The following is a 24,653-nucleotide window of genomic DNA, read 5'->3' on the forward strand; positions in this document are numbered from 1 at the left end:
CACTCAGGTTCTCAGTGCTCCTAGTACACTCAATGCTCCCAGTGCTCCCAGCACACTCAGGTTCCCAGTGCTCCCAGCACACCCAGAGCTCCAAGTGCTCCCAGCACACCCAGTGCTCCCAGCACACTCAGGGCTCTCAGTGCTCCCAGCACACTCAGGGTGCCCAGTGCTCCCAGTGCATCGCCCTGGGGACAATCCTGAAGGAAGGGGGGTGCATGGTACCCAGCAGCCTCTGAACTGCACACCCCGCACCATGAGCTCCACTGTCTCCCTGAACTCCTACCCAGCCCGCACACCCCAGGGCCCAGCCTCAGCCACCCCCACCCCCACGGCATCCCCTCTGAGCCTCAGTGCTGCAGCCACCCGGACATCTACATCCCACACTCACACGTGGCTGACACTGGCTCGTACCAGGTTCTCGCTGGGGCCGAGGAAGGATGCTGGGTGGGAGGGCGGGAGGCAGACGTGCTGGCGGGTGTGGGAGGCTCTGGTCTGGACTCTGTCTGTCCATGTGGGCATGGGGTGGGGTACGACAATGATGGTGCATATGTGTGTGGTGGGTAGATGCATGGTTAGTGGGTAGAGGGAAGGATGGTGGGTAGAAGAAGGGATGGATGGATGGTGGATGGGTGAATGGAAGGATGAGTGGTGGATGGAAGGATGAGTGGTGGCTGAATGGATGAGTGGTGGATGGATGGATGAGTGGTGGAAGGAATAATGAGTGGTGGGTGAATGGATGAGTGATGGCTGGATGGGTGGTGGGTGAATGGATGAGTGGTGGGTGAATGGATGAGTGATGGTTGGATGGATGAGTGGTATATGGAAGAATGAGTGGTGGATGGAAGGATGAGTGGTGGATGGAAGGATGAGTGGTGGATGGAAGGATGAGTGTGGGTGAATGGATGAGTGGTGGGTGAATGGATGAGTGGTGGATGGAAGGATGAGTGTGGGTGAATGGATGAGTGGTGGATGGAAGGATGAGTGTGGGTGAATGGATGAGTGGTGGGTGAATGGTTGAGTGGTGGATGGATGGATGAGTGATGGATGGAAGGATGAGTGGTGGATGGAAGGATGAGTGGTGGGTGAATGGATGAGTGGTGGATGGAATGATGAGTGGTGGGTGAATAGTTGTGTGGTGGGTGAAAGGATGAGTGATGGATGGATGGATGAGTGGTGGATGGAAGGGTGAGTGGTGGAGGGAAGGTTGAGTGGTGGGTGAATGGATGAGTTATGGATGGATGGATGGATGGATGGATGAGGGGTGGGTGAATGGATGAGTGGTGGACGGATGGATGAGTGGTGGATGGATGCATGGGTGGTGGGTGAATGGATGAGTGGTGGATGGAAGGATGAGTGATGGAAGGAATAATGAGTGGTGGGTGAATGGTTGAGTGGTGGGTGAAAGGATGAGTGATGGATGGATGGATGAGTGGTAGATGGAAGAATGAGTGGTGGATGGAAGGATGAATGGTGGGTGAATGGATGGATGGTGGATGGGTGGATGGATGGATGAGTGGTGAATGGAAGGATGAGTGGTGGAGGGAAGGTTGAGTGGTGGGCGAATGGATGAGTTGTGGATGGATGGGTGAGAGGTGGGTGAATTGATGAGTTATGGATGGATGGATGGATGGTGGATGGATGGTGGATGGGTGGATGGATGGATGAGTGGTAGATGGGTGGATGGATGAATGAGTAGTGGATGGATGGATGTATTCATGGAGGAGTGGTGGAGGGATGGAGGAGTGGTGGAGGGATGGATGAGTGGTGGATGGATGGATGAGTGGTGGATGGGTGGATGGATGATGAGTAAGTAGATGGATGGATGAATGGAATGATGGATGGTGAAAGGATGGTGGATGGATAAGCCGATGGGCACATTCGTGAATGGATGCAAGTAAGCTGTCTGGCTCTACGTGGGAGGAAGGAGGGAGGAGGGCAGGGGAGTGGAGCAAGGGCATGGGGTTCCCAGGCTGCTGCGAGGATCCCCGTGGCCTAGTTCTGCCTCACATGGAGACACACCAGCTCTGAGAAGCAGTGCCGAGGTGACGGATCCCCAGGGCTGGTGTAGATGGTACACCTGTGAGCCAGCCAGGCCACCCACGGCCTTCTGGGAGCCCACCCTGGGGGGAAGCGGGGCCTGAGTCTCAGGCCACATTTTAAACCTGCCCGTGCCCAGCGGCCCGACCTCCCTGCGCCTCGGCGGTGCCCCGGCCCACCCGTGGCCAGGCTGGTCACCCTCAAGGGGCGTGGCCGGGCGTTGACCAGGCCGGAACGTGGCCCCAGCTGTCAGCAGGGCACCCCACGACTGCCAGCCTGTTTTCTGGCTTTCACAGAGACACAGAGACTCCTCACAGGAACGGCCAGCTTCCTCCAGGGTGCTCAGTGCTGCCACTGTGAATCCACGGCTCCCAATGGTCTGTTTTTCCTTTTTTGTTTTTCATTTTAATATGACTGAGAGGGGAGGCAGAGATGGAGAGAGACAGAGACACATGCAGATCCAAGTCACTGCTTGTGAAACAACCCCACTGCAGGTGGAGGCCAGGGTTTCGAACTCTGGTCCTTCCGTGTTTCTTGTGTGTGGTATTGTGTGTGCTTAGCTGGGTGTGCCACCACCCAGCCCCTCTCTGCCTCCTCCTCATCTGACTGGCCCTTGGGGCGTCAGTACCCCTGTTCCCAGTCCCGAGATTGCCTGGGGGTCTGTGTCCTGTGTGGGCAGAGCAGACCCTGCAGACAGCACCTCAGCCCTCGCCCCCCCCCCCAGGCACTGACCTCCTGGGGCCGTGGGCTCTGGGACGGGGAGGCCTGCTGCCCGGTCTGGGGTGTGGAGAGCAGTCTGGGGGCCCCCAAATCCCCTGGGTTAGGTCCTCCCCAGCTCCTAGCCAGGCTGTGCATGAACAGAGGCAGCCATCAGCCTGAGGAGCCAGTGACCGCACTGTCCCCAGAAAGTCCAGGACTGCCCAGTGGCCTGAGCTGTGGCAGGGGAGGCCCCTCTGGGTCCGGGGGCCTCAGACAACTTGGAAAAGCTGCAGCAGTGGTGCCGGAGCTGAGGAAAGAAAGCGTGTTTCCCGGCGGGGCCGACAGCACAGTGGTTCTGCAAAAAAAGCCTTTCCTGCCTGAGGCTCTTGAGGGCCCAGGTTCAGTCCCCTGTACTACCATCAGCCAGAGCTGAGCAGGGTCCTGCTGGTCTCTCTTTCACGTATACATTTATTTATTGATTCCCTTTTGTTGCCCTTGTTGTTTTATTGTTGTAGTTATTACTGGTGTCATCGTTGTTAGATAGGACAGAGAGAAATGGAGAGAGGAGGGGAAGACAGAGAGGAGGAGAGAAAGACAGACACCTGCAGACCTGCTTCACCGCCTGGGAAGCGACTCCCCTGCAGGTGGGGAGCCGGGGGCTCGAACCGGGAGTCTTATACCGGTCCTTGTGCTTTGCGCCACGTGCGCTTAACCCGCTCGCTACCGCCTGACTCCCTCTCCCTCTCTTTCACTAAAAACAAACAACCAAATAGATTAATGTTAAAAAAAAAAAAAAAAAGAAAAGAAAAAAGCACATGAACCGTGAGCACACAGGGAGGTCTCAGCTGAGCAGGCTGAGGGCATGTGGCAATCTGCGGCGCGGCTGAGGGAGGACGTGCCCCTCACGGCCCGTCAGCAGGTTCTCACGGGGGGGGGGGGTCGAGAGGCCCACTCACGGGCAGTGGTTCTGAGTAGGCTTCAAAAAGACGAACAGAAGCTTGAGCACACGTAGGCGCGAGTCCTCTCCTGGTGGGGGAGTGGGACGGGGAGTGGGGGACAAGGCAAAGCGACCTAAACACAGACCCCGGATGCCCGGCAGCCTCAGCCTGAGGACCCAGGCTCACCAAGGTCAAACTGACGGAGGAAAACAAAACACGAGAAAGGGAGACAGTCCCACAGAGACGGGCAGAGACGGGCAGAAACTCTGAGTCCCCCACGGCCACAGAGACGGGCAGAGACGGGCAGGGCCATTCGGCCCACACTGGACACTGTGTGTTGTGGCCGGGGAAGCCCCCTCCCTGTGCCCCACTAGGGGTCTTCTGTGCTGGTGTGGGGCTCAGGCCTGCAGTCTCCACAAGCCCCATGGAGATGGGAGGCCACACCCCAAAGTCCAGGGGAAGAGAGACCACTTTCCAGCCGGAGTCCCACGCTCAGGGGTCTGCGGGCTGGGGGGAGGCTGCGGTGGGGCACAGGAAGCAGGGAGCCCCCCCAACTGTGGCCCCACCCCAGTCAGGAAGTCCAGGGGTTTGGGCCCAGGGACAGCGTGTGGGGTCCTCTCCACAGCACCCTGGTCTCCCATGGTCCCCAACTGCCTTTACCTTCCGTGGCCTCTTGTGGCTGCCTTGGACCGGGTGGTCCTGGCTGTGTGCCACCCCTTGGCTGAGAAGAAGGAGCACAGGGTCCATAAGTCTTGGGGGTTCCATGGCTACTTCTCAGGGGCTGGGCTGCAGTCTGACCAATGACCCAGGCTGGTGACGTTCCCACAAGAGCAACTGCGTGGTCCCAGGACCTGGGGGCTCCAGATGCCCCCTTACTCCTGCAGGCCCTAAGCCCCCCGCCCAAACCTGCCAAGCATCCCCTGTCTGCTGGCCCTGCAGCCGCACCCCCTAAGAAGACTCACCTGCAGCCCCTGGCGTGCCTGAACCCCCACACAGGGACCCCATCATTGCTCATGGGGCAGAGGCCCAGGGCCCGGCTCACTGGTGGGGAGAAGTGTCTGTTTCCTTCTGTGTCACTGGCCTGTTTTCCTGACTGCAGTGAGGGGGGCGCCCCCAGAGTGCCCCCATCTTCCTGGGGCCTGCTGTGTCACAGAGAAACTTAATCACTTTGTTTGCTTGCTTTGGGTTGATGAGGTGACCCCAGGCCCAGCCTGCTGGGAGCACGCGCTGTGGGAGGCCGAGGGGACAGGCTGTGTCCACCGGGGGACTCGGGCCTGGTCAGTGGGGGCTCAGGAGGCCCTGACCCTCTCCACATCAAGGGCAGTGCCGAAAGAAAGTCTTCTCCGTAGGGTTGGCATCTGGGGGCTGACTGGACACCCCGACTTCCAGGTCAGCCTCTTCCCTTCCTCTCTTCAGCCTGTGACCTTCCTTCCCTCCCTCCTCTCCTCCCCAAGAGCCGGAGTCCAGAGGAGGAGGAGTTTCTGTGCAACCCTCTTCTCTAGCCTGTGTCCTTGAGGCCTCCCCCCCCACCCCCCCACCCCGTGGAGGTTGAAGGCTGCCCCCCCATGGCCTCCCTCCAGAGGCGACCCCTGCACTCTCTAGGGCCGGGCCCAGCAAGGCAGGGGGTGGTGTGGGTGTCCGGAGGAGGGGTGCTTGGGGGTCCAATCTCTAGTGTGTTCCTCACCGGTGGGGGCAGTACCCCCTGCCCACTCCTGGTACAAAATGAGCAGCCCTGGACCTCACCTAGGTGGGGGGGGGGAGGTTACCAGGAGCTGGTGGCTCAGGTGACAGCCGGTGTCCATGGCACTGATGTGGGGACCCAGGGGACTTGGGGACTCTGCCAGTGGGTGGCTGATCTTAGGTGGATAGGTGCCATCAGCCCGGGGGTCTGGGGCACAGGGCAGGTGTGGGGACCCTCTGGTGGCTCCAGGGGCCTGTGCCACTGCCACCTGGCTGGGTCTCTCTGGTCTCGTGGGCCCTCGTTGGGTGGGGCTGTCAGGCTTGGGAGGCATAGGGGCACCCTGCAGCCCGGCACCCTGGGCAGTGGGCAGGGCCAGTGGGGCCCCGGGCACAGGGCCTGGGATCTGGGGACGGCTGCCAGGCCGGGGAGGGAAGAGGCCGGACCCTGGAGGCCTTGACCAGAGCGGGTCCCGCAGCTGAGCGAGCTCCTGCGTGTGCCGTGGAGTCACTCGAGCATGTCATATGTGCCGCATGTCACGTGTGTTGTGTGAGTATGCTGTGTGATTGCCTGTGTGTCACGCGACTGTCTCCCAGCCCATCACACAAACCCATCATAGCCTATCCACCATTCAGCCATTCATTCAGCAACCTCCGTCCCTCCTTCCCTCCATCCCTCCAAACCTCCAAACCTCCATCCCTAATTCCCTCCATCCCTCCTTCCCTCCATCCCTCCTTCCCTCCTTCCCTCCATCCCTCCATCCCTCCATCCCTCCTTCCCTCCATCCCTCCTTCCCTCCAACCCTCCATCCCTCCATCCCTCCTTCCCTCCATCCCTCCTTCCCTCCATCCCTCCATCCCTCCTTCCCTCCATCCCTCCTTCCCTCCATCCCTCCTTCCCTCCATCCCTCCTTCCCTCCATCCCTCCTTCCCTCCATCCCTCCTTCCCTCCATCCCTCCATCCCTCCTTCCCACCATCCCTCCATCCCTCCATCGCTCCTTCTCTGCATCCCTCCATCCCTCCTTCCCTCCATCCCTCCTTCCCTCCATCTCTCCATCCCTCCTTCCCTCCATCCCTCCATCCCTCCTTCCCTCCATCCCTCCTTCCCTCCATCCCTCCTTCCCTCCATCCCTCCATCCCTCCTTCCCTCCATCCCTCCATCCCTCCTTCCCTCCATCTGTCCATCCCTCCTTCCCTCCATCCCTCCTTCCCTCCATCCCTCCTTCCCTCCATCCCTCCTTCCCTCCATCCGTCCATCCCTCCTTCCCTCCATCCCTCCTTCCCTCCATCCCTCCTTCCCTCCATCCCTCCTTCCCTCCATCCCTCCTTCCCTCCATCCCTCCTTCCCTCCACCCCTCCGTCCCTCCATCCCTCCTTCCCTCCTTCCCTCCATCCCTCCATCCCTCCTTCCCTCCACCCCTCCGTCCCTCCATCCCTCCTTCCCTCCATCCCTCCATCCCTCCATCCCTCCGTCCCTCCTTCCCTCCTTCCCTCCATCCCTCCATCCCTCCATCCCTCCATCCCTCCTTCCCTCCATCCCTCCATCCCTCCATCCCTCCTTCCCTCCATCCCTCCTTCTCTCCATCCCTCCTTCCCTCCATCCCTCCTTCCCTCCATCCCTCCGTCCCTCCTTCCCTCCATCCCTCCTTCCCTCCATCCCTCCTTCCCTCCATCCCTCCTTCCCTCCATCCCTCCATCCCTCCGTCCCTCCATCCCTCCATCCCTCCATCCCTCCTTCCCTCCATCCCTCCTTCCCTCCATCCCTCCATCCCTCCATCCCTCCTTCCCTCCATCCCTCCATCCTTCCTTCCCTCCATCCCTCCATCCCTCCTTCCCTCCATCCTTCCTTCCCTCCATCCCTCCATCCCTCCTTCCCTCCATCCCTCCATCCCTCCTTCCCTCCATCCCTCCATCCCTCCTTCCCTCCATCCCTCCATCCCTCCATCCCTCCTTCCCTCCATCCCTCCTTCTCTCCATCCCTCCTTCCCTCCATCCCTCCTTCCCTCCATCCCTCCGTCCCTCCTTCCCTCCATCCCTCCTTCCCTCCATCCCTCCTTCCCTCCATCCCTCCTTCCCTCCATCCCTCCGTCCCTCCGTCCCTCCATCCCTCCATCCCTCCATCCCTCCATCCCTCCATCCCTCCTTCCCTCCATCCCTCCATCCCTCCATCCCTCCTTCCCTCCATCCCTCCATCCCTCCATCCCTCCATCCCTCCATCCCTCCATCCTTCCTTCCCTCCTTCCCTCCATCCCTCCATCCCTCCATCCCTCCTTCCCTCCTTCCCTCCATCCCTCCATCCCTCCTTCCCTCCATCCCTCCATCCCTCCATCCCTCCTTCCCTCCATCCCTCCATCCCTCCATCCCTCCATCCCTCCATCCCTCCTTCCCTCCATCCCTCCATCCCTCCATCCCTCCTTCCCTCCATCCCTCCATCCCTCCATCCTTCCTTCCCTCCATCCCTCCTTCCCTCCATCCCTCCATCCCTCCATCCCTCCATCCCTCCATCCCTCCACCCCTCCACCCATCTTCCACTCATCAAACCTCCATCTACTGGTGTCACCCCCCCAGCCCACGGGGTGCCGAGGGACAGGGTGCCAGGGCTCCTGGTGTGGGTGGGGAGGGGCCTCCCAGGCTCTGCGCACCCCTGGGTCTAGTCCTCAAAGCGCCCTGCGAGGGGCAGGATGGGGGTGCTCCAGGGGTCCCTTGCCACTGGGTCCCGTCCCCCTCAGAGGCCACAGGTCCCAGCTGGACTCCATACACACTCCCGACCTACCCACTCCCGGCTTAGGGGCACAGCTGCGGAGGGCAGCCGGCTGGGGCACTGGAGGGAGGAGGGGTGTGGGCGGGGAGGGTGCCCCAGGCTTGGTGCCCCTTGGAGGGGACCTTGGGGGAGACGCTGCCCCCTCTGCCTCAGTTTCCCCATCTGCAAGGGGCACTGACTGCCCTCGAGAAGCCTGTGAGGTGTGGCCCCTGCTGCCGTCCCCTGGCCGGGCACACGCTCTGTGCAGGGCTGACCTCATGTCCTTCCCCCCACCCCCCGGGCAGAGCAGAGAGGGGTGGGGGCATGGCTGACTGGCCCTGAGTGCTCCCGGCCTGACGACGGCTCCTCCACCCAACACCCACCCTCCGAGGGAACTAATTTCCTGACCAGTAAACATCTCAGGGGCCAAAGGCGGCCCTGCTCTCACTGTGCTAGGACTGTGCTCATGGCATCCACCAGCACACGGGCACTGCCCTCCCTACTACCAGGTGCCCAGCTGCCCAGCCCCCAGACACCCCTCAGCCCAGCCCCCAGACACCCCTCACCTCAGCCCCAGACACCCCTCAGCCCAGACCCCAGACACCCCTCACCCCAGCCCCCAGACACCCCTCAGCCCAGCCTCCAGACACCCCTCAGCTCAGCCCCCAGACACCCCTCAGCCCAGACCCCAGACACCCCTCACCCCAGCCCCCAGACACCCCTCACCTCAGCCCCAGACACCCCTCAGCTCAGCCCCAGACACCCCTCAGCTCAGCCCCCAGAAACCCCTCAGCCCAGACCCCAGACACCCCTCAGCTCAGCCCCAGACACCCCTCAGCCCAGCCCCCAGACACCCCTCAGCCCAGCCCCCAGACACCCCTCAGCTCAGCCCCCAGACACCCCTCAGCTCAGCCCCAGACACCCCTCAGCCCAGCCCCCAGACACCCCTCAGCCCAGCCCCCAGACACCCCTCAGCTCAGCCCCCAGACACCCCTCAGCTCAGCCCCCAGACACCCCTCAGCCCAGCCTCCAGACACCCCTCAGCCCAGCCCCCAGACACCCCTCAGCTCAGCCCCCAGACACCCCTCAGCTCAGCCCCAGACACCCCTCAGCCCAGCCTCCAGACACCCCTCAGCCCAGACCCCAGACACCCCTCAGCTCAGCCCCCAGACACCCCTCAGCTCAGCCCCCAGACACCCCTCAGCCCAGACCCCAGACACCCCTCAGCTCAGCCCCAGACACCCCTCAGCCCAGCCTCCAGACACACCTCAGCTCAGCCCCCAGACACCCCTCAGCCCAGCCCCCAGACACCCCTCAGCCCAGCCCCCAGACACCCCTCAGCCCAGCCCCCAGACACCCCTCAGCCCAGCCCCCAGACACCCCTCAGCCCAGCCCCCAGACACCCCTCAGCTCAGCCCCCAGACACCCCTCAGCCCAGCCCCCAGACACCCCTCAGCCCAGACCCCAGACACCCCTCACCCCAGACCCCAGACACCCCTCAGCCCAGCCCCCAGACACCCCTCAGCCCAGCCCCCAGACACCCCTCAGCTCAGCCCCCAGACACCCCTCAGCCCAGCCCCCAGACACCCCTCAGCCCAGACCCCAGACACCCCTCACCCCAGACCCCAGACACACCTCAGCTCAGCCCCCAGACACCCCTCAGCCCAGACCCCAGACACCCCTCACCTCAGCCCCAGACACCCCTCAGCTCAGCCCCCAGACACCCCTCACCCCAGCCCCCAGACACCCCTCACCTCAGCCCCAGACACCCCTCACCCCAGCCCCCAGAAACCCCTCAGCCCAGCCCCCAGACACCCCTCACCCCAGCCCCCAGACACCCCTCAGCCCAGCCCCCAGACACCCCTCACCCCAGCCCCCAGACACCCCTCACCCCAGCCCCCAGACACCCCTCAGCCCAGCCCCCAGACACCCCTCACCCCAGACCCCAGACACACCTCAGCTCAGCCCCCAGACACCCCTCAGCCCAGCCCCCAGACACCCCTCAGCCCAGCCCCCAGACACCCCTCAGCCCAGCCTCCAGACACCCCTCAGCCCAGCCCCCAGACACCCCTCAGCCCAGCCTCCAGACACCCCTCAGCCCAGACCCCAGACACCCCTCAGCTCAGCCCCCAGACACCCCACAGCCCAGACCCCAGACACCCCTCAGCCAAGTACCCAGACACCCCTCACCTCAGCCCCAGACACCCCTCACCCAGCCCCCAGACACCCCTCAACCCAGCACCCAGACACACCTCAGCCCAGCCCCCAGACACCCCTCACCCCAGCACCCAGACACCCCTCAGCCCAGCACCCAGACACCCCTCACCTCAGCCCCAGACACCCCTCAGCTCAGCCCCAGACACCCCTCAGCTCAGCCCCCAGAAACCCCTCAGCCCAGACCCCAGACACCCCTCAGCTCAGCCCCAGACACCCCTCAGCCCAGCCCCCAGACACCCCTCAGCCCAGCCCCCAGACACCCCTCAGCTCAGCCCCCAGACACCCCTCAGCTCAGCCCCAGACACCCCTCAGCCCAGCCCCCAGACACCCCTCAGCCCAGCCCCCAGACACCCCTCAGCTCAGCCCCCAGACACCCCTCAGCTCAGCCCCCAGACACCCCTCAGCCCAGCCTCCAGACACCCCTCAGCCCAGCCCCCAGACACCCCTCAGCTCAGCCCCCAGACACCCCTCAGCTCAGCCCCAGACACCCCTCAGCCCAGCCTCCAGACACCCCTCAGCCCAGACCCCAGACACCCCTCAGCTCAGCCCCCAGACACCCCTCAGCTCAGCCCCCAGACACCCCTCAGCCCAGACCCCAGACACCCCTCAGCTCAGCCCCAGACACCCCTCAGCCCAGCCTCCAGACACACCTCAGCTCAGCCCCCAGACACCCCTCAGCCCAGCCCCCAGACACCCCTCAGCCCAGCCCCCAGACACCCCTCAGCCCAGCCCCCAGACACCCCTCAGCCCAGCCCCCAGACACCCCTCAGCCCAGCCCCCAGACACCCCTCAGCTCAGCCCCCAGACACCCCTCAGCCCAGCCCCCAGACACCCCTCAGCCCAGACCCCAGACACCCCTCACCCCAGACCCCAGACACCCCTCAGCCCAGCCCCCAGACACCCCTCAGCCCAGCCCCCAGACACCCCTCAGCTCAGCCCCCAGACACCCCTCAGCCCAGCCCCCAGACACCCCTCAGCCCAGACCCCAGACACCCCTCACCCCAGACCCCAGACACACCTCAGCTCAGCCCCCAGACACCCCTCAGCCCAGACCCCAGACACCCCTCACCTCAGCCCCAGACACCCCTCAGCTCAGCCCCCAGACACCCCTCACCCCAGCCCCCAGACACCCCTCACCTCAGCCCCAGACACCCCTCACCCCAGCCCCCAGAAACCCCTCAGCCCAGCCCCCAGACACCCCTCACCCCAGCCCCCAGACACCCCTCAGCCCAGCCCCCAGACACCCCTCACCCCAGCCCCCAGACACCCCTCACCCCAGCCCCCAGACACCCCTCAGCCCAGCCCCCAGACACCCCTCACCCCAGACCCCAGACACACCTCAGCTCAGCCCCCAGACACCCCTCAGCCCAGCCCCCAGACACCCCTCAGCCCAGCCCCCAGACACCCCTCAGCCCAGCCTCCAGACACCCCTCAGCCCAGCCCCCAGACACCCCTCAGCCCAGCCTCCAGACACCCCTCAGCCCAGACCCCAGACACCCCTCAGCTCAGCCCCCAGACACCCCACAGCCCAGACCCCAGACACCCCTCAGCCAAGTACCCAGACACCCCTCACCTCAGCCCCAGACACCCCTCACCCAGCCCCCAGACACCCCTCAACCCAGCACCCAGACACACCTCAGCCCAGCCCCCAGACACCCCTCACCCCAGCACCCAGACACCCCTCAGCCCAGCACCCAGACACACCTCAGCCCAGCCCCCAGACACCTCTCACCCCAGCCCCTGAGACACCCCTCAGCCCAGACCCCAGACACCCCTCAGCTCAGCCCCCAGACACCCCACAGCCCAGACCCCAGACACCCCTCAGCCCAGCCCCCAGACACCCCACAGCCCAGACCCCAGACACCCCTCACCCCAGACCCCAGACACCCCTCAGCCCAGCCCCCAGACACCCCTCAGCCCAGCCCCCAGACACCCCTCAGCTCAGACCCCAGACACCCCTCAGCCCAGCCCCCAGACACCCCTCAGCCCAGACCCCAGACACCCCTCAGCCCAGCACCCAGACACCCCTCAGCCCAGCCCCCAGACACCCCTCAGCCCAGTCCCTAGACACCCCTCAGCTCAGCCCCCAGACACCCCACAGCCCAGACCCCAGACACCCCTCACCCCAGACCCCAGACACCCCTCAGGCCAGCCCCCAGACACCCCTCAGCCCAGCCCCCAGACACCCCTCAGCTCAGACCCCAGACACCCCTCAGCTCAGCCCCCAGACACCCCTCAGCCCAGACCCCAGACACCCCTCAGCCCAGACCCCAGACACCCCTCAGCTCAGCCCCCAGACACCCCTCAGCCCAGACCCCAGACACCCCTCAGCTCAGCCCCAGACACCCCTCAGCCCAGCCTCCAGACACACCTCAGCTCAGCCCCCAGACACCCCTCAGCCCAGCCCCCAGACACCCCTCAGCCCAGCCCCCAGACACCCCTCACCTCAGCCCCAGACACCCCTCAGCCCAGACCCCAGACACCCCTCAGCCCAGCCCCCAGACACCCCTCAGCCCAGCCCCCAGACACCCCTCAGCTCAGCCCCCAGACACCCCTCAGCCCAGCCCCCAGACACCCCTCAGCCCAGACCCCAGACACCCCTCACCCCAGACCCCAGACACACCTCAGCTCAGCCCCCAGACACCCCTCAGCCCAGACCCCAGACACCCCTCACCTCAGCCCCAGACACCCCTCAGCTCAGCCCCCAGACACCCCTCACCCCAGCCCCCAGACACCCCTCACCTCAGCCCCAGACACCCCTCACCCCAGCCCCCAGAAACCCCTCAGCCCAGCCCCCAGACACCCCTCACCCCAGCCCCCAGACACCCCTCAGCCCAGCCCCCAGACACCCCTCACCCCAGCCCCCAGACACCCCTCACCCCAGCCCCCAGACACCCCTCAGCCCAGCCCCCAGACACCCCTCACCCCAGACCCCAGACACACCTCAGCTCAGCCCCCAGACACCCCTCAGCCCAGCCCCCAGACACCCCTCAGCCCAGCCCCCAGACACCCCTCAGCCCAGCCTCCAGACACCCCTCAGCCCAGCCCCCAGACACCCCTCAGCCCAGCCTCCAGACACCCCTCAGCCCAGACCCCAGACACCCCTCAGCTCAGCCCCCAGACACCCCACAGCCCAGACCCCAGACACCCCTCACCTCAGCCCCCAGACACCCCTCAGCCAAGTACCCAGACACCCCTCACCTCAGCCCCAGACACCCCTCACCCAGCCCCCAGACACCCCTCACCTCAGCCCCAGACACCCCTCACCCCAGCCCCCAGACACCCCTCAACCCAGCACCCAGACACACCTCAGCCCAGCCCCCAGACACCCCTCACCCCAGCACCCAGACACCCCTCAGCCCAGCACCCAGACACACCTCAGCCCAGCCCCCAGACACCTCTCACCCCAGCCCCTGAGACACCCCTCAGCCCAGACCCCAGACACCCCTCAGCTCAGCCCCCAGACACCCCACAGCCCAGACCCCAGACACCCCTCAGCCCAGCCCCCAGACACCCCACAGCCCAGACCCCAGACACCCCTCACCCCAGACCCCAGACACCCCTCAGCCCAGCCCCCAGACACCCCTCAGCCCAGCCCCCAGACACCCCTCAGCTCAGACCCCAGACACCCCTCAGCCCAGCCCCCAGACACCCCTCAGCCCAGACCCCAGACACCCCTCACCCCAGACCCCAGACACCCCTCAGCTCAGACCCCAGACACCCCTCAGCTCAGCCCCCAGACACCCCTCAGCCCAGACCCCAGACACCCCTCAGCCCAGCCCCCAGACACCCCTCAGCCCAGCCCCCAGACACCCCTCAGCCCAGCCCCCAGACACCCCTCAGCCCAGCCCCCAGACACCCCTCAGCCCAGCCCCCAGACACCCCTCAGCCCAGACCCCAGACTACCCTCACCCCAGCCTCCAGACACCCCTCACCTCAGCCCCAGACACCCCTCAGCCCAGACCCAGACACCCCTCAGCCCAGCACCCAGACACCCCTCAGCCCCAGCCCCAGACACCCCTCACCTCAACCCCAGACACCCCTCAGCCAAGCACCCAGACACCCCTTACACAGCCCCCAGACACCCCTCAGCCCAGACCCCAGACACCCCTCAGCCAAGTACCCAGACACCCCTCACCTCAGCCCCAGACACCCCTCACCCAGCCCCCAGACACCCCTCACCTCAGCCCCAGACACCCCTCACCCAGCCCCCAGACACCCCTCACCTCAGCCCCAGACACCCCTCACCCCAGCCCCCAGACACCCCTCAACCCAGCACCCAGACACACCTCAGCCCAGCCCCCAGACACACCTCAGCCCAGCACCCAGACACCCCTCAGCCCAGCACCCAGACACACCTCAGCCCAGCACCCAGACACACCTCAGCCCAGCCCCCAGACACCTCTCACCCCAGCCCCTGAGACACCCCTCACCCACCCCAGCCCCCAGACACCCCTCACCCACCCCAGCAATCCTGGTGACCCCTTCATGGCCCCCAACACCTGCACCCCCCACCCCAGTGCCTGAGGTGCCCCAACCCCCAGCACCCAGGCTGTACCCACCATCCTGTTTGCCATGTGTCAGTCCTCAGGGTGCTGGGGTTCTGGGGTGCCCGCCCTGCCAGTACGGGCACCCAGGCCTGGGTTCAGATCAGGTGGGTGTCTGGCCAGTGTCTCTAAGGAGCTGGGCCTCGTGGGGTCTGCGGGTGTCTGGGGGTGAGGCAGGTGCCTCCAGCTTCTCCAGGGCCAGAAAGGGTGCCTGGCAGAGAGACTTGGGGTGCAGCCCGTGTCGCTCTGGGCGCCCGCCCCCAGCCCCGAGGACCTCTGTGGGTCACTGAGCTGCAAGGATGCCCACCCGCCCGTGGATGTCCTGACTGAGGGTCGCTGGGTGGCTGAGGCAGAGAGGAGGCGAAGTCTCAGGGTGACCGGCGAGCTGCCCTCCCGTCCGCCTGGCAGCCAGCGCTGGGAACGGCTGCACTCAGGGAGGCGGCCGTGTTGTAGTGCCGTGTGCACAGCAGTATGTCGTGTTTGCACACACGCGTGTGCATGTGTGTGAGCCGGGCATGCGTGGGACACAACGGTGTTTGGGTGTGCGCGAACGGGTACACAGCTGTGTGCTCACGTGTACCGCGATGGTGCGTGTGATGTGGCCTGTTTGCATGCATGTAGACATGCACGCACACGCATGACATACCTGTGTTTGTGTGTGACATGTGCGCTGTGTCGTGACAGAGGAATTGAGAGGAGAGGGAGAGATAGGGAGACAGTGAGACCCCTGCAACCCAGCTTCCCCCCTTCAGGTGGGGAGCGGGGACTTGAACCCTGGTCCCTGTGCACCGTAGTGTGTGCGCTTAACCGGGCGAGCCACCGCCTGGGCCCCTGTACTTCTTTATTTGAAATAAAGAAACATAAAGACATTTAAAAATATGTATGTATGTATGTATGTATGTATGTATGTATGTATTTTAATGGCAGAGACAGCGAAAGAGATAGACAGATAGATACCAGAGCCCTGCTCAACTCTGGTTGATGGTAGTCCTGGGGGTTGAACCCGGGGCCTCACAGCCTAGGGCAGAAAAGTCTTTTGCAGAATCACTATGCTAACTCCCCAGTCTTTAAGTTTGTTATAACTACTTATTTTATTTTAATTTAAAAAGAAATCAATTAAAATCTGTCCATGTGTGTGTGTACGCATGTGTGTGGCATGATTGTATGTGCATGTGTGTGAGCACATGTGGCATGACCTTGCGTGCACACGTGCACAGAAGCTGTGTTGCAGCGTGTGATCCGTGTGAGCTGGCCAGGCGGGTCCTGTGCCTTTGCCCTGTGTGTGCTGGGCATGTCTTTGTCCATGTGGGGGCAGAGGTCTGGGGGGACTGGTGGGAGGCCGGGTGCTTTGCAGGGCCCCACGCCGGGAGTGCATTCTTGTGGCTGTGTCTCTAACTTGCTAAAAATCTGGGAAACAGAGAGAAAACCATTGTTAAGAGGATCTCAGCATTGGGGCTGCTACTTCCTGGAAGCCAGAGCCGCGTCTGGGGGACCAGGGGCTCCCCAATAGTCTGGGGTCTCTCAAATGGGCCCTCGTCTGCTTCAAGACCCCCCCACAGAGACCCCACCTCACATACCACCCCCCCAGTGGGATCTTGAAGTTTCAGCATGAGGGGGGTGACGTCTGGGGCAAAGTTGTGCGCGTGGGGACCCGCGAGGGTGGCGGGCGGTGGGGCACGTGTTCAGGGAGGCCCCTGCCAGGGCGAAAGGTGGAGAAGGCTCTGGAAGGATTTGGTTGACAAGAAGGGGATATAAAAGAGGACCCCAGGAAGTCGGGCTGTAGCCCTGAAGGTTGAGCGCAGGTGGCGCATAAGGATCCCGGTTCGAGCCCCGGCTCCCCACCTGCAGGGAAAGGGGGAGGTCAGAGATACAGGGGAGACAGACTCACTTTGGCAGCCTCAGGGGCGCCCGTCCTGAGCCTGGCCAGGCAAGCTACCTCCCCAGCTTCTGGGCTCCACTTCAGCAGAGAGAGAGAGAGAGAGAGAGAGAGAGAGAGAGAGCAAAGGAGATACAGAAATAGGAGAGACGCCACAGCCCACACGGCCATCCACAGAGCCTGCCCCCCTCCATACTGGCCGTGATGCCCCCATGGGGTGCCGAGGCTCAAACCCCGGGCCTTGTGCATGGAAAGGCAGGTGTCCTGCCCACTGATGGCATCTTCACCCTGATGCTCTAGAAGTTTCCACGGCTGCCGCCTTGTCCAGCCACTGACCCACAGGAGCTGAGAGTCACACCCGCCGCCAGCCAGGCCACATGTCGGGGGCTCAGGGCAGAGGAGGAAGGAGAGACGGACAACGGGACAAGCCCCACCTCTACCAGTCTCAGAGTGGAGATCCCTGGGCAGGGACCGACATTTGATGTCCAGGAAGTGTAGCCCAGTGCCAGGCTTCCCTGTAGCTGTCTGTCTGTCTGTCTCTACCTCTGTCTCTCTGTAGGAATTAAAAGGCCTGAAGAGGGGTATGGATCAACCTGCCAACAACCATGTCCAGCAGAGAAGCAATTATGGAAGCCAGAACTCCCACCTTCTGCTCCCCAAAAAGAATTTTTGTCCAAGGAGTCGGGCGGTAGCGCAGCGGGTTAAGCGCAGGTGATGCAGAGTGCAAGGACCGGCGTAAGGATCCCGGTTCGAGCCCCCGGCTCCCCACCTGCAGGGGAGTCATTTCCCAGGCGGTGAAGCAGGTCTGCAGGTGTCTGTCTTTCTCTCCCCTCTCTGTCTTCCCCTCCTCTCTCCATTTCTCTCTGTCCTAGCCAACAACGACGACAACAATAATAACTACAACAATAAAACAACAAGAGCAACCAAAAAAAGGGAATAAATAAAGAAAATAAATATTTAAACAAAAGAGGACCCCCAAAGACTGTCCTCCAGGAGTTGCAGACTGTGGGGGGCTCTAGTGGGGGATGGGGGAGGGCCCAGGCAGCAGCCAGTGAGGCAGGCCCCTCCCATGGGTGACAGGGGTGTACGCCCAGCCTCTTGCTGGTGCCCTGGGACCCCCAGTAGTGGGAATGGCTGGAGTGGGAGGGCTAAGCCTGTGTGCCCCCCTCTGCTCCCCGGCAGGTAAAGACCAAAGATGGGGGGGGGGGGGGCATGCAGATACCCGGGAGAGCTGAACGGCTCAGGAAGCCGGATGGCAGGAGTAGGGGTACCCTCATGATGGCGGGAGGGGGAGATGGACCCCAGCAAAGAGCTCGGGAACTCGCGGAACTAGGCAGGGGAGAGGCGGCCTCACCCCAGACACGGAACCTAACGTGGGGGGGAACACAGAGCCTGACACGAAGCCCGCCGCTGATGGGTGTGGGGTGGCGGGGGCTCCGGTGTGCACGCCATAGCACAGCCCTCCTGAGACAGTGGACAGCCTCCCGCAGGACAGGGTGAGCGGGTCACACCACAGACCGCCAAAGCCACCAGCAGCGGGAGGGTCTCTGGGCACACGTCCAGCACCTGGTGAGGCCCGTGTCCTCATTGCAGGCGAGGACCAAGGATGGGGAGGGAGCAGGCTTCTGAGGCACAGCGGGCAGGGGCAGCCCTTGTCCTCAGGCCACGTGGAGCTGAGAAGCAAAACAAACACTGAGGCTGAAGAAAACAAAAGGCAAGAGGGGAACAAAGCCACAGGGGCCAGGGAGGTGGGGAGGCCAGAGGCTGGGGCAGAGGAGGGGGCAGTGGGGGCAGGCGGCGTGGAGGCACACAGAGGCCCCGACATCTGCCGGCTCAAGCCCTGCCACCAACTTACACTGGCCCTGAGCGGGGAGGGCTCTGCTCTCCTCTCCCTCCATCCTGTCATCCCAGCTGTGTGGTCACTGTCACTGTGACTTGGGTGATGCTGTCAACAGTGTCACCCACTAGGAGTTTGCTGCTCTATGGAAGTGCAGCTGGGGAGCCCCCTCAGGCCTGGGCGGACCTCAGGAGAGAAGAGGAAAACGTGAGGCCTGAAATGAGAGGCAACTTTAAAAAAAAAGTATTTTATTTATTTATTTGTTTTCCTTTTTGTTGCCCTTGTTTTTGTCATTGTGGTTATTATTATTATTGTCACTGCTGTTGCTGTTGGATAGGACAAAGAGACATGGAGAGAGGAGGGGAAGACAGAGAGGGGGAGAGAAAGACAGACACCTGCAGACCTGCTTCACTGCCTGGGAAGCGACTCCCCTGCAGGTGGGGAGCCGGGGGCTCAAACCGGGACCCTTACGCCGGTCCCTGCGCTTTGTACCACGTGCGCTTAACCCGCTGCGTCACTGCCCGACCCCCCAAACTTCCTTTTTAAAAAATATTTATTTATTTATTCCCTTTTTGTTGCCTTTTTTTAAATGTTGAAGTTATCGATGTTGTTGTTGTTGGATAGGACAGAGAGAAATGGAGAGAGGAGGGGAAGACAGAGGGGGGGAGAGAAAGACAGACACCTGCAGACCTGCGTCACCGCCTGGGAAGTGACTTTCCCTGCAGGTGGGGAGCCGGGGGCTCGAACCAGGATCCTCACGCCGGTTCTCGAGTTTCGCTCCATGTGCACTTAACTGAATGCACTACAGCGCGACCCCCTCACCACCACCAGAAGGAAATTTTGAGAGTCTCCTGTTGGAGACCCAGGTTCAATCCCCGGGACCATCAGCAGGTGCCGAGCAGAGCTCTGGGCTCGCCTGCCTGCGTTTCTCTCTCTCTCTGTCTCTGTCTATCTCTCTCTCCCTCGACTTCCTTCATGCTTTTCTCCCTTCCTTGCCTCCAGGGTTGTTTCTGGGGCTCGGTGCTGGCACTATGAATCCACTGCTCCTGGCAGCCATATTTTATTGGCTGCCAGGACAGAGAGGAATCGAGAGAGGAGGGAGAGATAGAGAGAGAAAGAGACAGAGAGACACCTGCGCCCTGCTTCACTGCTTGTGAAGTGACCCCCTGCAGGTGGGGAGCCGGGGCTCAGACCCAGCTCCTTGTGCTTGGTCACATGCACTTAACCAGATGTGCCACTGCCTGCCCCCACTTCCTCCCTCCTTCCTCCCTCCCCTCTTCTCTTTCAATTTCTTTCTGCCTCCAGGGTGATGGCTGGGGCTCGGTGCCTGCACCACAAATCCACTGCTCCCGGAGGCCGTTTTTTCTCTTTTGTTGCCCTTGTTTGTTTTTTTTTTAATTTATTGATCATTGTTGTAGTTATTATTGTTGTTGTTGTTGATGTCGTCGTTGTTGGATAGGACAGAGAGAAATGGAGAGAGGAGGGGAAGACAGAGAGGGGGAGAGAAAGACAGACACCTGCAGACCTGCTTCACCGCCTGGGAAGCGACTCCCCTGCAGGTGGGGAGCCGGGGGCTCAAACCGGGATCCTTACTCCGGTCCTTGGGCTTTGCGCCACCTGCGCTTAACCCGCTGCGCCACCGCCCAGCTCCCCATTTCTCTTTCTTTCTCTCTTGTTAAAGATAAATAATAACCAAAAGGCCTCAGCTAGAGAGCAGAACACTGTATGCTGAGGGTGGGTGGGCAAGCTCCTGACACAGACGGCTGGGGCACGGCGATGCCTCCTTCACACAGGACAGCCACCCACCCCCGGGCAGGCCGCCGACACCCAGGAGGGCAAGTGTCTCCACAGCCAGCTGACAAGTGGGCCGTGGCGAGAGAGCTGACCTCTGTGTCACTCGGAGTGGCCCTAGGGGCAGAGGACGTGGAGGACGTGGGTTTGATCCCCAGAACCACAGGTGGCAGTGCGGAGTTCAGGCTCTCTCTCTCTCTCTCTCTCTCTGTCTCTGTCACAGGTGGCAGTGCAGAGTTCAGGCTCTCTCTCTCTCTCTCTCTCTCTCTCTGTCACAGGTGGCAGTGCAGAGTTCAGGCTCTCTCTCTCTCTCTCTCTGTCACAGGTGGCAGTGCAGAGTTCAGGCTCTCTCTCTCTCTCTCTGTCACAGGTGGCAGTGCGGAGTTCAGGCTCTCTCTCTCTCTCTCTCTCTCTCTCTCTCTGTCACAGGTGGCAGTGCAGAGTTCAGGCTCTCTCTCTCTCTCTCTCTCTCTCTCTCTGTCACAGGTGGCAGTGCAGAGTTCAGGCTCTCTCTCTCTCTCTCTCTGTCTCTGTCACAGGTGGCAGTGCAGAGTTCAGGCTCTCTCTCTCTCTCTCTCTGTCACAGGTGGCAGTGCAGAGTTCAGGCTCTCTCTCTCTCTCTCTCTCTCTCTCTGTCACAGGTGGCAGTGCAGAGTTCAGGCTCTCTCTCTCTCTCTCTCTCTCTCTCTCTGTCACAGGTGGCAGTGCAGAGTTTAGGCTCTCTCTCTCTCTCTCTGTCACAGGTGGCAGTGCAGAGTTTAGGCTCTCTCTCTCTCTCTCTCTGTCACAGGTGGCAGTGCAGAGTTCAGGCTCTCTCTCTCTCTCTCTCTCTCTGTCACAGGTGGCAGTGCAGAGTTCAGGCTCTCTCTCTCTCTCTCTCTCTCTCTGTCACAGGTGGCAGTGCAGAGTTTAGGCTCTCTCTCTCTCTCTCTGTCACAGGTGGCAGTGCAGAGTTTAGGCTCTCTCTCTCTCTCTCTCTCTGTCACAGGTGGCAGTGCAGAGTTCAGGCTCTCTCTCTCTCTCTCTCTCTCTCTCTCTGTCACAGGTGGCAGTGCAGAGTTTAGGCTCTCTCTCTCTCTCTCTGTCACAGGTGGCAGTGCAGAGTTTAGGCTCTCTCTCTCTCTCTCTCTGTCACAGGTGGCAGTGCAGAGTTCAGGCTCTCTCTCTCTCTCTCTCTCTCTGTCACAGGTGGCAGTGCGGAGTTCAGGCTCTCTCTCTCTCTCTCTCTCTCTGTCACAGGTGGCAGTGCGGAGTTCAGGCTCTCTCTCTCTCTCTCTCTCTCTGTCACAGATGGCAGTGCAGAGTTCAGGCTCTCTCTCTCTCTCTCTCTCTGTCACAGATGGCAGTGCGGAGTTCAGGCTCTCTCTCTCTCTCTGTCACAGGTGGCAGTGCGGAGTTCAGACTCTCTCTCTCTCTCTGTCACAGATGGCAGTGCGGAGTTCAGGCTCTCTCTCTCTCTCTCTGTCACAGGTGGCAGTGCGGAGTTCAGACTCTCTCTCTCTGTCACAGATGGCAGTGCGGAGTTCAGGCTCTCTCTCTCTCTCTGTCACAGGTGGCAGTGCGGAGTTCGGGCTCTCTCTCTCTCTCTCTGTCACAGGTGGCAGTGCGGAGTTCAGGCTCTCTCTCTCTCTCTCTCTCTCTCTGTCACAGGTGGCAGTGCGGAGTTCGGGCTCTCTCTCTCTCTCTCTCTGTCTCTGTGCTATGAAATAAGCAGGTTGGTCTCTGATTAAAATACAAAGGCGGAGCACCCACCTGGCAGAGCTCACCCACTCTCTTCTCAAGGACCCAGGTTCGAGGCCCCACTCCCCACCCTCAGGGAGGAAGCGTCACAAGCAGCAAAGCAGGGCTGCAGGTGTTTCTCTGTCTCTTCCCCCTCCTCGATTTCTCTGTCTGGTCAGGTTCCAGATGCCACCAGGATGCCGGCCAGGCTTCCCTGGATTGAAGACCCCACCAATGTGTCCTGGAGCTCAGCTTCCCCAGAGACCCACCCTACTAGGGAAAGAGAGAGGCAGACTGGGAGTATGGACTGACCAGTCAACGCCCATGTTCAGCGGGGAAGCAATGACAGAAGCCAGACCTTCCACCTTCTGCGACCCTCAATGACCCTGGGTCCATGCTTCCAGAGGGATAGAGAATAGGAAAGCTATCGGGGGAGGGGGTGGGATATGGAGATTGGGCGGTGGGAATTGTGTGGGGTTGTACCCCTCCTACCCTATGGTTTTGTTAATTAATCCTTTCTGAAATAAAAAAATAAAATAAAAAATAAAAGCAAAAAAAAAAAGAGGAAAAATGGGGAGTTGGGCGGTGGCGCAGCGGGTTCAGCGCACGTGGCGCAAAGCACAAGGACCGGCGTAAGGATCCCGGTTCGAGCCCCTGGCTCCCCACCTGCAGGGGAGTCGCTTCCCAGGCGGTGAAGCAGGTCTGCAGGTGTCTGTCTGTCTCTCCCCCTCTCTGTCTTCCCCTCCTCTCTCCACTTCTCTCCGTCCTGTCCAACAACAATGACAGCAATGGCAACAACAAGGGCAACAAAATGGGGGGATATAATAATAATAAATAAAATTTTTTTTAAAAAAGAGGAAAAATGACCCCTAGGACTGGTGGGTTTATTGTGTAGGTTCTGAGCCCCAGCTATAATCCCGGTGCAAAGATAATAACAACAATGAATAAGCAAGGCAGGGGAGACAGCAGAATGGTGATGCAAAGAGATTCTCACATGTTAGGATCCAAAGCCCCAGGTTCAATCCCCAGCACCACCGTAAGCCAGAGCTGAGCAGGGCTCTGGGAAAAAATAAAATAAAATGAGATAAAAATTAATAAACAGGGGCTGGGTGGTGGTGCACCTAGCAGAGCACACAGGTTAGAATCCACAAGGACAGGGAGTCAGGCAGTAGCGCAGCGGGTTAAGCGCACATATCATGAAGCACAAGGACAGGTGTAAGGATCCCGGTTCGAGCCCCCGGCTCCCCACCTGCAGGGGAGTCACTTCACAGGAGGTGAAGCAGGTCTGCAGGTGTCTTTTTCTTCCCCTCTCTGTCTTCCCCTCCTCTCTCCATTTCTCTTTGTCCTATCCAGCAATGATGACAACAACAGCAATAATAACTACAACAATAAAAAAGGCAACAGAAGGGAAAATAAAAAAAATATAAAATATATATGTTTAAATAAAAAAGAATCCCCAAGGACCTGGGTTTGAGACCTGGTCCCCACCTGTGTGTGGGGGGGGGAGCTTCATGAGTGGTGAAACAATCAGGGCTTCAGGTCTCCCTCTCCATCTCTCTCTCTCTCTATATATATATATATATATATATACATATATATATTCTCTACATCTCCATCCAAATAAATAAATTAATATAATATCTTTAAAATAATAAAAAATAAACAAGGAAATAAATATGTGAAGAACAGAAAAGCCCTGTGAAGCCCAGGTTAAAGCCTCTGAAGGCCGGTCGGTCGTGGAGGTGTGAATACAGACAGGGCGTGGGAGGGAGGAGGCTTTGCCCCAACACTGACGGAGGTGCTATGACACAACGAGGCTGAGGGCTGTGGCCCCCAGACCCCCAAACAGGCCAGCCCGGAACAGTGATGCTCATGCCAAAACACACAGGCAGGTGACAGACTGGGGCCCTGGACAGTAGGGGGAACTCCGCTGTGTGGGGGACATTGACACCGGCTCTGACATGAGGCCGCGAACAACATGTGTCAGCAGCCTGACAGCAGGACAGACTCCAGAGGACCCTGCGTGCCCGTGGGCCCTTAGGCATCTCAGCTGAGAGGCGGGGTGGTGAGGCCAGGAGACAGGGGGGCAGAGGCAGGGGTCACGAGCTGGCCAAGCCCTGCTCCACCTGCACCCCCAGATCTTCCCCCCACCTGCAGGACTCCGGGAGGGCACCTCTGAGCCCACACCTGCCCCCTGTCCCCCCAACTGGCTTTGTAGCCTCCCTGGCTCGGGCTGGGGCAGCAAGGCACACCCTGTGCAGAGTGGGTGCCACAGAGGAGCTGCCTACTTGGGGTGATGCCCAGAGGGGTGGGGTGCTGGGGGTCCGTGGTATCTGACCAGCCCTGGGGGCTCTTTGCCGCACCCCTGCTTAGAGCACCGCCCTGGAATCTGGGGAGTGTTCCTCAGAGCTGGGGTGGGGTCTCAGGGTCCATGTGTCCTCCCACACCACACCCAGGACGACCAGCCTGTGGGTTCCTTTCTCCCTGGCGGCCCCCCAAGGCCCCCTCACACACGGCCCTGCACACCCCCAAGGGCCAACCTCCATCCCTGTCTCTCCTCCACTCCCATTATGC

General features: G+C 61.4%; 1 long non-coding RNA gene across 1 annotated transcript; it reads right to left on the minus strand.

Moving 5' to 3' along the window:
• Positions 1-15,759: 15,759 nt before the first annotated feature.
• LOC132533949 (uncharacterized) lies at positions 15,760-18,370 on the minus strand. The gene is made up of 2 exons (XR_009545706.1): positions 18,087-18,370; positions 15,760-16,263 (listed from the first exon to the last, which is right to left on the minus strand). It is a non-coding gene; the product is annotated as an uncharacterized LOC132533949 (long non-coding RNA).
• Between the last annotated feature and the right edge of the window lie 6,283 nt (positions 18,371-24,653).

Source organism: Erinaceus europaeus, chromosome 17 (genome assembly GCF_950295315.1).
Source record: "Erinaceus europaeus chromosome 17, mEriEur2.1, whole genome shotgun sequence".
NCBI classification, from domain to species: Eukaryota; Metazoa; Chordata; class Mammalia; order Eulipotyphla; family Erinaceidae; genus Erinaceus; species Erinaceus europaeus.